Genomic DNA, 14,038 nt, shown 5'->3' with positions numbered 1-14,038 from the left:
CTTGAACATGAATCTGTTTCATCCTTTGCACTGTCATGACAGAGGGCATGTCGGGTACCATTTTCTGCAAGGGTTCCCTGCCAGGAAATTCCAACGACTGCCACCATAAGGATCTGAAAGGGATATTCTGGCCTGTTAGGAACATGGTGGGCCTCAGGAAGGGTGAACTGTAGAGATGACCCAAATCAAACTTGGTGCACATGGGAAGCACATACAGAAAGCGTGCACTTTCTACACCGTGAGGTGGCATGTGTATAATGGATTCCTGCCTGCTCTCGGGGAGGTCCCTTTTCAGGGGGGCAAAAGGAACAGGGCCCTTCAGGTGAGAGCTGTAGAGAGAACCAATTTTGTCAAGACAGTGTTTGCCCTGAGAATGAGTCGTCCCCCTGCAAGCAGTGCCACCCTGCAGAGACAGCCACAGCCACATCCACAGTGCTAGCACCATCATGCAAGCACGTCTCACAGGTGACCGTGGAACATCATGGGTTTGCAGTACATGGGTCTGCTTACACATGCATTTTCTTCCCCCTCTGCCAACCCTGAGACAGCAAGACCAACTCCTCTGCCTTCCCTCCTCCCCCTCTCTGTGTTTTTCTTCCCTGTCTCACTTTCCTCCTCCTCCTCTTCTCCCTCCTCCCCCTTCTCCCTCCTCCCCCTCCCCCTCCTGCACCTACTCAACGTGGAGACAACGAGGATGAAGACCTTTATGATGCTCCACTTCCACCTAATGAATAGTAAATATGTTTTATCGCTTCCTTATGAGTTTCTTCGTAACATTTTCTTTTATCTAGTTTACTCTACTTTAAGAATAAGTATGTAATACATGTAATATATAAAGCGTGTGTTAGTCACCGTGTTATGGGTAAAGCTTCAGGTCAGCAGTAGGCTACCGTCTTTGAGTAGCGTTGGTCTTTGAGTCAGAAGTTATATATGAATTTTCAACTGCTAGGGGATCAGCACCTCTAATTCCCATGTTATTCAAGGGTCCACAGTGCATCCCACTTTCTTGGAGAGTGTTGTCTTAATTTTTCTGCTTCCCATCCACAGGGCTTGAGGCTGAAGATATAGGAATGTGATGTAAGCTACCAACAAGGCAAATAATAAAGAAGAAAGCAAGCACACGAAATACCTAAGTCAACACACCATCTCTCAGGACAAACACTCTCTTGACAAAATTGTTTCTCTCTCCAACCTCTCGCCAGAAGGGCCCTGTTCCTTTTGCCCCCGCAAAAGGGAATTCCCACAGAGTAGGCAGGAACCAGTGATAATAACACCACCTCGAGATACAGAAAGGACAACAGCTTGTATTGTTATGGAGAGGGGGATGGTAGATAATAACCTGTTATACTTTTATAAGGAAAAAATCCTGTAGTGGGAGAGGGATTGATGAGCAAGTTCTAACTGGTGAGTTATTATGTAATAATGAGGAGTGCAGCATGAAGCCCAAGTCAAGATGCCAAAGAACCCTCTTGGTAATTACAGACCTCCATCAGCAGCAGTGGTCGGTGGACTTGTGTTGAGAGCCTATTTTGCAGCAAGAGGAGAGCAGAAGCAAGACAAGGCAGGAATGGAGACCACCAGCAGGCTCTCTGCTGTGGTTTAAGAGTGAGAGCAGAACTATCCGTCAGTGAGGACTGGGTCAGACATCCAGAAAGTGAGGCCAATACTGGGGAAAAGACCAACCTACCACCAAAATCAGGAAAAGGCCATTGAAATTAGGGAAGAGGTATGAAAAACGATAAAATGGAAGGGTGCCAAGAAACAAAGACCTTCTCCTTCAAAAAAAATCCATGGACTGCAAGAGCAGTGGCCAGCCCCAATCCTTGTACTGTGACCGTGCCGTGTCAACAGGCGTACTCGGCCCTTTTGTCAATAGATGCTTTTGCTTTTCCCACACAGCTTCCACTTACATGGCGGTATGGCAGGTTACCATGAATCATGGAAGCTCGTCAGGAATCATGGAAGCTCGTCATGAATAAGCTGTAAGAGACCTTTGCCATCTTATATCCAGGAAGCCTGGAGAAGTGATATGACATGTCCAGTGTTAGCCAACAGTCGTTGGGTCAGCTTGAGAACCTGGATCTCTGGAGTCCAGTCCTATGTTTTTCTCTCTTAGTGTCCTCGTTTTTTTCCCCTGTTTGTTTCATGTTGCTAATTCCAATATTATGGTGACTGCTGTCTACACAACGACTCTAGCAAGAATTTCCGAGCCTCTCGGCCATCCGTGTGTGTGTGCAGCATCATGCAGATGGTATATGTTTGCTCTAAAGGCAAACAGCTGCAGTGGAGGAAGCAATTAGCAAATTTCTGAATTATCCTTCTGATTCCACTTAAATTCCAAAAGCTAATTGGCCAAAATGTTCCTCCTTAATTAGAAGCAATTAATATGTGAAACCAGGTTTGCATTTCACAAGAGAGTGTGCATTTCACAATTGAAATTGCATAGTTCATTTACTAATGGTCTCTAATGGCCTGTAATCATAAGGCACACACAATTAAGGTGGGATTTTCAAAGTGTAAGTACGGAAGGAAGCCTGAATATATAAATTATTCTTCTGCTGCTGAGAATCCACTTTGGGCTGTAAAGTATCCACTTTGGGCTGTAAAACATATTTCATGCATGCATATGGTTGCCCAAACACATCCACATGCATAGGCAGTCCTGACCTGTCACCTTTGACCCCTTCTGAATTCCCTCCTCTCTACTCTCACTCCCTCTCCCTGGGAAGGCTTGTCCTCTCTCCCTGACTGCACAAAGACACTCCCCCTCAGCAGCAATGCCAATAGAAATCTGTCCATGATAAAAATACTGATGGTTGGACCCCATCTTGGGTAGCAGTAATACCAATAACCAAAGCCACCGTTTCCTCTTCAATATGTGCCATGCTATAGCTTCTCTCACTAGATGAACCCAATAAATAAGATGTTGGCAGAGACTAGAAATGAGCAGGAAAGAGCGCGAAGATGCAGGAGGAAATACAAAAGATGAGAAGGACATGGGGCAGGGCAGTGAGGATGAGAAATAAGGAATTATGGAGGTGAACTCAGAAGGACAGAGGAAAGGGCCGCACTTGAGTTAGAAGTCAGCAGAATTGAGGCAAGGGCAGGCATTTCTCACTACACCACCCAAGTGATTTTAATGAGAAAGGCGGTGTTCTAAAGTGAAAGTAGAAAGATGGATCATTAAAAAGCAGCGTCTTTGTTTTATGTACTGATGTTTTCCACTATTTCCTTTTCATTGTCCAAAATCAGAGCATGATAGATGTGTTTAGAGTAGGGTCCACAAACTATAGCCCGCAGGCCAAATCTGGACCCAACTTGTTTTGGTAAATAAAGTTTGCGCAACACGGCTCTGCCTATTTATTTATGTCTCGTCTAGGCCTGCTTTTGAGCTATAATGGCAGAGTTAAGTGATTGCAACAGAAACCGCATGGCCTATAAAGCCTAAAACATTTGCTATCAAGTCCTTTGAAGAAAGAGTTTGCCATCCCTGATCTGGAGCGTAGTATCTCCACACCAAACCAAGTAGGCACTTTTAGCCACTGTACAGACAGGCGGTGCTATTTCTTGATATTCCTCAAACACACCAGGCACTGTTCGGCCTCAGGGCATGCGCTTATTCTTTCCTGCACCTGTAATATCAGTCTCCCAGACAGACACGTGGTTCATTCCCTTATGAAATTCAGGTCTTTGTAGGAATATCATCTTTTCATTGGGACCCTACCTGACCACCCAGTTTAAAGTTGCAAAACCAGGCAGGGCGCGCCTGTAATCCCAGCACTTTGGGAAGCCGAGGCGGGTGGATCACGAGGTCAGGAGATCGAGACCATCCTGGCTAACACGGTGAAACCCCATCTCTACTAAAAACACAGAAAATTAGCCAGGTGTTGTGGCAGGCGCCTGTAGTCCCAGCTACTCGGGAGGTTGAGGCAGGAGAATGGCGTGAACCCGGGAGGCAGAGCTTGCATTGAGCCGAGATCGCGCCACTGCACTCCAGCCTGGGCGACACAGCGAGACTCCGTCTCAAAAAAAAAAAAAAAAAGTTGCAAATCCAGTCCCCACCCCCACTCAACACATCCCCTCTTCCTTTACTACTTAATTTTCTCCACAGCATTTACCGTTATCTAATATCCTTTATATTTTGCCAGTGTATTTGTTTCTCTTTCTTATGCTGCTAGAATAATGTCAGCTCTTGGAAGATAGGGATTTTTTACTATTGTATCCACTACTTATTCCCAAAGTCTAGAACAGAGCCTGGAACATAGTACTCTCAATTTAGTACAGTATTTGTTATTTTTAAAAATGAGCCCTACAATGCATCTGCAGTATTATTCCTGTTTCACAGATGAGAAAGCTAAATTATATGAGGTTAAATGACTTCCCAGAGATCGCAGTACTAGTAAGGGGGAAAGGCAGCCATGGATTCCTGAGTTTGCAGGCTAAAGGATCGCAATGGGAACGGTTTCCAGAGCTACTGGTTGCTTCCACAGCTTGCTCATGCTGAAGCTAGCTCAGAGCATAGCACCCTGCCTAGCCCCAGGCACCATGCTAAGTTCTGTGCAGGCTAAAAAGATGAATATGACTGTTCCTGACAAAAAGAACCTTAAACTTCTTTAAGTTTCAGTGTCGAACTCCTGGGCTCAAGTGATCCTCCTGCCTCGGCCTTCCAAAGTGTTGGGATTATAGGAGTGAGCCACCATGCCCAGCCTACGATGCATTATTTTTAAGAAGGAGTATATTAGGTACAATGAGGCTCAAAGGGATGGATAGATCAGAAAAGATGTCCTGGAAGATGTGGCATTTGAATTTGGCCTTGAAAGCTAGGATTTCAGCAGATAGAAATTGTGGGAAGGGCATTATCAAAAGGAAGGAAGAGCTTGAGCTGAGTCCCAGAGGATAAGAAAGTAGAGGTGGCATGGCGTGGTGGCTTGCTCCTGTAATCCCAGCACTTTGGGACCGAGGCAGGTGGATCACCTAAGGTCAGGAGTTTGAGGCCAGCCTGATCAACATGGTGAAACCCCGTCTCTACTAAAATACAAAAATTAGCCAGGCGTGGTGGCACGCACCTGTAATCCCTGCTACTTGGGAGGCTGAGACAGGAGAATCGCTTGAACCTCAGAGATGAAGGTTGCAGTGAGCCGAGATCGTACCACTGCACTCCAGCTTGAGTGACAGAGAGAGACTTTGTCTAAAATAAAATAAAATAAAATAAAATAAAATAAAATAAAGTAGAGGTGTGTCTGAAAAACAAACAGCCCATTTTGCAGGAGCAGATGCCACCCATGAGCTGTGGTTCTGAGTGTGGTTCTAGGACTGACAGTTTCAGTGCCAAGTGAGAAATTGCTAGACATGCAAACACATAGGCCCCGTCCCAGCCCCATTAAGTCGGAATTTCTGGTTGGAGGCCCAGAAATCTGGATTTCAATTAGCCTTCCAGGAGATTCTTAATCTTCTGAAAGTTAAGAAGTGCCCATGTAAGGTGCACTGGAAGAAGGTGACATTGAATGCTAAACTGAAGACAATGGCTGTTATCTGTTTTCAAAGCAGTGACACCCTCTCGAAGACTGTTGAACAGATACGTGATTGTACCTGTGATTTAGAGCTCCACTAGATGGATGAGAAGTGCAGAAAGAGAATGTTGAAGTGGGAAGATCATAGAAACTTTTTATATTGGTTGCAAAATGGAAACAAAGAAGCAACCTGTTGTTCTTCATAAACATGTTTCCCAACATCCATTCACTATTCAGGTCCCCATAACCTAATTTCCTTCTAGAAGAACCATCCCATTTCCCACTCTCAGTCTATTTGGTTCAGACAGTGCTACCTTCATCACAGGGTCCAGGGTTGTTCATGTGACTCAGTCCAATAAGAGTATCACATTCTCTTGGCCAATGTTACTGGTTTGAGGATAAGAGCATGGACCAATCAGAATGTGTTACATGTTGTGAAGCTTTGTCTGAAACATAGAATGTGCTTTTCCATGGGTCTTTAATCTAAAAATCTGTAGCCTTCTTAAGGGAATTGAGGGTGGGGGCCTTTTCTGAGAAACGAAAGAATACAGCAGAAAACAGATTAAATGAAGAAAGAGGGAGAAGTCAACTCTGATTACATCATTTGAACCCCGGGTCAAGCTGTACCCAAAGCTAAATCTATTTCTGCTAAACTTTCCTTTCTAACAGGCCTTTGTGCTCAGGGCAATTGGAATGAGATTTTTTGTCTTGATTGACCCAAACTCAGTCATGGCTCTGGACTTCAGATAAGGGAGTCACAGACTCATAAGATGTTTGCAGGCTTTGGACTATGATTCAGAGAAGAGAGGGAAAGTCAAGGGCAATTGACAGTGTTGCAGGATGGATTCCATGAGAAGCAGACTGTGAGAGGGAGCGTTGTGTGCGCGAAGAGCACTCGGGGGTGGTCCCAGGTCAGCGCCTGTGGGGGAGTGAAGAAGCAGCACTGCGCAGTGGAGGAAGTCAAATTGCCATGCGGCTGAGCCTATGCGGAGCTGAGATGCCCTTTGGAATTGGCTCAGGTTAGGGCAAGGAGGCCAGAGCCTCATGCCCTCACATTGACCCGTCATTGGATGCAGGTAGCCACCAGGAGACATGATCTTGGGCCACACGTTTCTCTTCCATACAGTGCAACTCTCAAAGAAGGATTCAACTGAGCCATCGGCCAGCGCACTCCCGCAGCTGGGGCACAGAGTGCTGAGTCAGGGTGTGGGTGGAGGCGCAGGGCGCTCAAGACCCCCAGGTTCCCAGCGGGGTGAGCAGCTGTGAGGACACTGAGCCCTGCAGCTGGAATGAGGAAGTGGGAGGAGCAGATGGCATCAGAGAGAGGACAGATTTCGTTTTGAGCTGGTGGCATTTAAACGCTGGAGAAGGTGTCGACCTGGGATCCATGGGAATAGAAACCACGGTTGATGAACCCTGGCCCAAAGAGAGCAGAGACAGAGACAGTGGGGAGCTCAGAGCTCAGGGAGTGGAGGGAAGAAAATCTGGAGCCCATAAGCCGGGCGCGGTGGCTCACGCCTGTAATCCCAGCAATTTGGGAGGCCGAGGCTGGCGGATCACGAGGTCAGGAGATCCAGACCATCCTGGCTAACACGGTGAAACCCCGTCTCTACTAAAAATACAAAAAGAAATTAGCCGGGCGTGGTGGCAGGCGCCTGTAGTCCCAGCTACCGGGGAGGCTGAGGCAGGAGAATGGCGTGAACCTGGGAGGTGGAGCTTGCAGTGAGCAGTGCTCGAGCCACTGCACTCCAGCCTGGACGACAGAGCGAAAGAAAGAAAAGAGAAAGGAAGGAAGGAAGGAAGGAAGGAAGGAAGGAAGGAAGGAAGGAAGGAAGGAAGGAAGGAAGGAAGGAAGGAAGGAAGGAAGGAAGGAAGGAAGGAAGGAAGGAAGGAGGGAGGGAGGGAGGGAGGGAGGGAGGGAGGGAGGGAGGGAGGGAGGGAGGGAGGGAGGGGAAGGGGAAGGGAAGGAGGGAGGGAAGGAGGGAGGGTGGGAGGGAGGGGAGAAAATTTGGAGCCCATGAAGGGGAGGGAAGGAGTAGCTAAAGAGGCAGCAGAAACCAGGCCGTGTTGCCAGATGATAACAATATAAATAGCAAATGCTTATAGACTCTTGACTGTGTGCCAAACAGTATTTACTGTAGAACGTTGTTCTACATTCTTAGCTTGTATTATTTCTTCATAGGAAACAAAGGAGGTGACGGCCAGTGAGTGAGGTGAGGTAATCTGCTGATGAGCAGCTAAATCAGGGAAGTTAAAGTAGCAGTTAAATTAGGGAAGCATCTGGACTCTGCGTGTAAGGTAGATATTTTAAAAGTCATCAAAAAGGAGTTTGTGTGTTTGCTGAAGAATTGTGTCGCCACTCTCTTCATTACTGTTCTTTTAACAGCTTTATTGGGATATCATTCACATACCATACAATTCACCCATGTAAAGTATATTATATTTCAATAGTTTTTATATTCACAGAGTTGTGGAACCATCACCATAGGCAATCTTAGGACAATTTTGTCACCTTCAAAACAACTCCATACCCTTTAGCACTCACTCCCCCACTGTCTGCCACAACCGGTGCCTGTCCACCTGTGCAACCCTAGGCAATCATGAATCTACTTTCTGCCCTGCTCTGGATGTTTCCTATGAATGCAGTCTTATAGTATGCAATCTCTTGTGTCTGGTTTCTTTCACTTAGCATAATGTTTTTTCCAGTTTCATCCATGTGATAGCATAAATCAACACTTCATTCCTTTTTATGTCCAAATAATATTCCATTGTATGGCTTATCCACATTTTGTTTGTCTTTTATCAGTTGATGAACGTGTGGATGATGTCTGCCTTTTGACTATTATGAATAATGCTGCTGTGAACATTTGTGCACAGGTTTTTTCAAACACTTGTTTTCCATTTTCTAAGGTGTACACCTAGGAGTGGAGTTGCTGGGTCTCTGTTTGGCTTTTTGAGGAGCCACCAAACTCTTTTCTGCAGTGGCTGCACCATTTTATCTTACCACCAGCAGTGTAAGAGTGTTCTGATTTCCCCATGTCCTCACCAATATGTGTGATTATCTGAATGTTTATTCTAGCCATCCTAATAGGGATGAGGTAGCATCCCAATGTGATTTTTTTGGGTTCCATGTAGATTAGACTGAACTTCTTGCCCATGCTGACATTAAACTCACATGCAAAGAGACAGACACACACACATCTCACATGGGGAAATGAGCTCAGGGGGGCAAACCAGGGTAGTCCCTTGGGAACACCCAGCTCTGAAAGAGGAGAGAGGCACACAGGAAGAATAGGAGTGCTTGGCGTCTGAAAGCACAGGGCGAGAATAAAGCCAAGCACTGACCATCCTAAGGAATGACCCAACCCTTGACCTTCCACTTCAGCAGTGCGAAGATATTCTCCATTTGGTTCTTGAAGTGGCCATGGATTTAGTCCACCCCACGTTCCACCCCCGCCCATCGCCACCTATTCTGGGGGCTGGGGTGAGGAAGGAAGGAGCAGGATGGGTCCTTTGAGCTCAATTAACACACACATTTTGCTTCCAAAGCTTATTGTGCACCTTATGCCAAGATTTGAGTAGGACTCAACTTAACCAGTATGTGCCAAAGTCTTCTTGGAACTTGGAGAAAACAGATGATGCATAATGCTGTGTCGCAGATTATTAAATAATACTAACAGGCAGATCAGGGGCAGGCTTCAGGAAGGGGTAAGCAGAGCCTAGAAATTCAGAGGCAGGAAGGATCACTGTGGGCTGGCAGGGCCATTTTGATATTTCTGTGGCAGGAGGGACTGGTTTCTGAGATGACCTTTCTGGCAGGGCTGTAGTCACCTGCCACCCTAAGAATGAAAGTTTAGGAGAGGACGAGAGCAGAGATAGTGTCCAAAATAGATTTGACGTCTTTGCCAAGGACTGTGCTTTACATTTATTCTCTATGTAACCTTTAGAGCAGGCCTGTGTGCCAGACATGAAGTGCCAATTTGCAGTCGAAGAAGCTGAGGCTCAGAGAGGGTATCAGGTAGGGTTCAACCAGAGAAGCAGAGCCAATAGAAGAGATGAGAAATAGATAGACAGACAGACATATAGATGATAGATAGATAGATAATAGATAGATAGATAGTTAGATAACAGATGATAGAAGATTGATAGATGATAGATAATAGATGATTGATAGATGATAGATGATAGATGATAGATGATTGATAGACAATAGATAGATGATTGATAGATGATACATAATAGATCATTGATAGATGATAGACTGATAGATGATAGATGTTTAATAGACAATAGATAGATGAAAGATAGATGATAGAGGGATAGATAGATAGATAGATAGATAGATAGATAGATAGATAGATAGATTCATTACGAAAAACATTGGCTTATGCAAGTCTGGGGTTGTCCTCAGGACAGACAGTCAGGAAGGGGAAATCATGAGCAGGCTGGAGCCCCATAGGCATGAGCTGAAGCCTCTTATTCATATATAATCTCTGAACATAGGAAAGCCTATACCTTCTTTTAAAGGTCTTCAAACTGATTAGGTCAGGCTCACCTATAATAACCTCATTTTTGATCAGCTTGAAGGGCATTGATCTGGGACTTTAATCACATCTGTAAAATACCTTCACAGCAGTACCCACATTAGTGCTTGAGGGAATACCTGGGAGGAGGTGCATGCATGCTACAAAATGGCCACTGCTTCCCTTCTATCCTCCAATTCTCCAAAAAGAAAATCTCTTGCAGCCCACCCTAACCAGAAACATACTCAAAAAAGAATGCTGGGGTCTGTAGCTGAGCCTAGCCCAGGCAACACATCAGAAGCTGTCACCATCACAGACCACAGAGAGGTTAAGGAACTCTGTTGGTCAGGATTCCATTGCAGGGAACAGATTTCACTCTCCCTAGTTTAAGCAAAAATATTTATTACAAGGTAATGAATGGTTTACAGAATTATTGAGAAGGCTGGAGGGAAAACTGTGGGATAAGCTTTCAGAAGCAATGCCAATACCACAGAGGCAGATCACCAAGAGGGTTTCTGCCTCTTTTAAGATCAAGAAGCCACCAGTCAAACTGGAAAGTCCTTGACAATTCCTGAACCAAGCCACCAAAACCATGCTTCCCAGGAGAAATACCAGTAACAACACAAAAATGGCCTCGTACTCATTTCTGCGTTCTGCTTTCTCTGACCACACCAAATGTGTAGGACCTAAACACTAGGTCCTAACCCCTAGCTGCAAGGGAGTCTGGGAAATGTTTTCAGTTTCTCATCTGAGATACAAGATGAATGGACATAGAGTACCAATCCACTGCAGTAATATAGTCAAGATCCTTCTGCCATGAAGGAGCAAAGTCAGGATTCAAACCCAGGTCGTGCTCTTGACCCCCAGAGTGCACTTCATCCCATGATCTGGAATGGCCTTTCTTCCCTTGCCATGTTGGGGGCTTATCTCAGTCTGTTTGCACTGCTATAACAAAATACCACAAACTGGGTAGCTTCTAAACAAAGACATTCATTTCTCACGGTTCTGGAGGCTCAGAAGTCCAAGATCAAGGTGCCAGCAGGTTCAGTGTCTGGTGAGGGCCTGCTTCCTGACTCATAGATGGCCCCCTCTCAATGTACCTTTGTAAGGTGGATGGGGCAAGGCAGCTCTTCAGGGCCTCTTTTATGAGGGCACTAATCTCATTCATGAGGCCCTCCCAAAGGTCTTGCCTCCCAATACCATCACACTGGTGATTAGGCTTAACATGTGATCTGGGGGGACACAACTCACATCATAGCAGGCCTCTTTCTTGCAAGTATTTCTGGTCTCTTCTAAGTATACATTTACTGGCTATATCCACAGTTCCCATTCTTGTCATCAGCTGCAGAATATTCTGAAACAGTCCATACGGGAGGAAATGAAAATGATCAGTTTTTGTCTCCAGCTCATCTACATCGCCTCAGGATTGGGAAGGCTGCAGTGTGTACAATCCACTTTTCTTCCTGAGCCAGCCATGTTAAAATGCTTCTGTTTATGGATGTCTACAAAGCAGTGACTGGGCAATTCAGTCCAGTGGTCTCAGGGACCCCTGGAAACGTAGGAGGCACTTGGAAAAAAACAAAACAAAATCTATGGCCATGATAATAGAAAGTACCTGTAGTGAAAACCCTGCCTTCCTCGGGTCTTTTCTTTGTGTCCTAGTCTATCAGCCCTACACCCCAAAATTCCTAAATAAGCCCCAGTGAACAAACCTGGGCAGCTTCTGGGCAGGCACATGAGTGCTGCAGCACGGCGTTCTCGAAGGAGCTGCGAAAGCCATGGAGGGCCAGTTCCTGAATGAAGAAAGACCTGCACGAGTCAGTGATGCTCCTTCACACCGGGAGGAACCTGGAAATAAACAGTTTAAAGGCTCTCAAGGGAACCAAATTCACATTCTGGGCAAATGTCCCTGTATTAGTCAGTTCTCGCACTACTATAAAGAACTATGTGAGACCGGGTAATTTATGAAGAAAGAAGTTTACTTGACTTACTGTTCCACAGACTGAACAGGAGGCATGGCTGGGGAGGCCTCAGGAAACTTACGATCATGGTGGAAGGGGAGGCACGTCTTCACATGGCTAGAGAAGGAGAAAGAAAGCAAAGGGGAAGTGCCACACACTTTTAACAACTAGATCTCATGAGAACCCACTACCATGAAAACGGCAAGGGAGAAATCTGTCCCCATGATCCAATCACCTCCCACCAGTCCCTTCCTCCAACATAGGGGATTACAGTTCAACATGAGATTTGGGCAGGGACACAGATCCAAACCATATCCGTCCCTAATAGCAAAGTTTCAGGTACATGGTGCAGAACTCCAAAATTTATAAATCCAAACAAATGGATTTTTCCGACACAATTGTACAACTTCTTTGCAGGGAAGCATTTGCACAGTAAACCTTTGTTTAAGGGAAATAACCTTTCCTCAGGTGGTTCATTATGTAAACACTGCACATTTGTATTCAACTGTATATACCTAAGGGTGGCCTAGCAAAACCTGTGTACATATTTATTTGTGACAATTTATCTGGAAGATTAGAAAAATCCTTGGGGGTCTGCAAAGACCATATATTTACTGACACTGAAAAATGTTCATGACCTACTATCAATGACAAAGTTGATTACCCAAAAATGTAGGCATATTATAATCCTGTTTCTGAAAAAAAAGTGTGTCTTTATATAAGAGTAGAGGCAGGCCCGGTATGGAGGCTCATGCCCGTAATTCCAGCATTTTGGGAGGCCTAGACAGGTGGATCACTTGAGGTCAGGACTTTGAGACCAGCCTGGACAACATGGTGAAACCCCATCTCTACTAAAAATACAAAAATTAGCTGGGTGTGGTGGCATGCACCTGCAGTCCCAGCTACTTGGGAGGCTGAGGCGGGAGAATTGCCTGAACCTGGGAGGTGGAGCTTGCAGTAAGCTGAGATGGTGAGACTGTGCTCCAGCCTAGGTGACACAGCAAGACTCTGTATCAAAAAAAAAAAAAACAGAAAATGTACATTGTTATTATATTATTATAGTATTCATACAGATGAAATTTAATATTGATTATTGATATCAACTTTATATTATTGAATAATTATAATTATTACTTAATATGTCATATATTATTCATTACATTATTTCCTTATATGATTTTAAAAAATTGTTTTAAATTACTTTTAAAATTTGTTGTGGGTACAGAGTAGGTGTATATATTTATGGGGTATATTTGGTGTTTTGATACCGGCGTGCAATGTGAAATAAGTACACCATGAAGAATGGGCTATCCATCCCCTGAACATTTATACTTTGAGTTGCAAACAATTCAATTAACACCTTTAAGTAATTTTTAAATGTACAATTAAGTTATTATTAACTATAGTCACCCTATTGTGCTGTCAAATAGTAGGTCTTACGCATTCTTTCTTACATTTTGTACTAACCATCCGCACCTCCCCCCAGCCCCGCACTCTCCTTCCCAGCCTCTGGTAACCATCTTTCTACTCTCTATGTCCGTGAGTTCAACTGATTTGATTTCTAGATCCCACTAATAAATGAGAACATGCGATGTTTGTCTTTCTGTGCCTGGCTTTTCCCACTTGACATAATGACCTCCAGTTCTGATATGACTGTTTTGTGGGATTTATACTTTGCGTGTATTTTTTGTTTGTTTGTTTGTTTTTTGAGAGGGAATTTCACTGTCACCCAGGCTGGAGGGCAATGGTGTAATCTGGGCTCACTGTAACCTCCGCCTCCCAGGTTCAAGCCATTCTCCTGCCTCCGCCTCCCTGGTACCTGGGATTACAGGCGTGCACCACCACGCCTGGCTAATTTTTGTATTTTTAGTAGAGACGGGGTTTCGCCATGTTGGCCAGGCTGGTCTCGAACTCCGGACCTCAAGTGATCCGCCCGCCTCGGCCTCTCAAAGTGCTGGGATTACAGGCTGAGCCACCGCGCATGTGTATCACAGAGCCGTGTATCAGTATTTTTAAGTTAGTCTGTCAAAAACAACCTTGATGA

This window comes from Pongo abelii, chromosome 13, assembly GCF_028885655.2.
Source record: "Pongo abelii isolate AG06213 chromosome 13, NHGRI_mPonAbe1-v2.0_pri, whole genome shotgun sequence".
In the NCBI taxonomy this organism is placed as follows: Eukaryota; Metazoa; Chordata; class Mammalia; order Primates; family Hominidae; genus Pongo; species Pongo abelii.
This window is presented reverse-complemented; position numbering follows the sequence as displayed.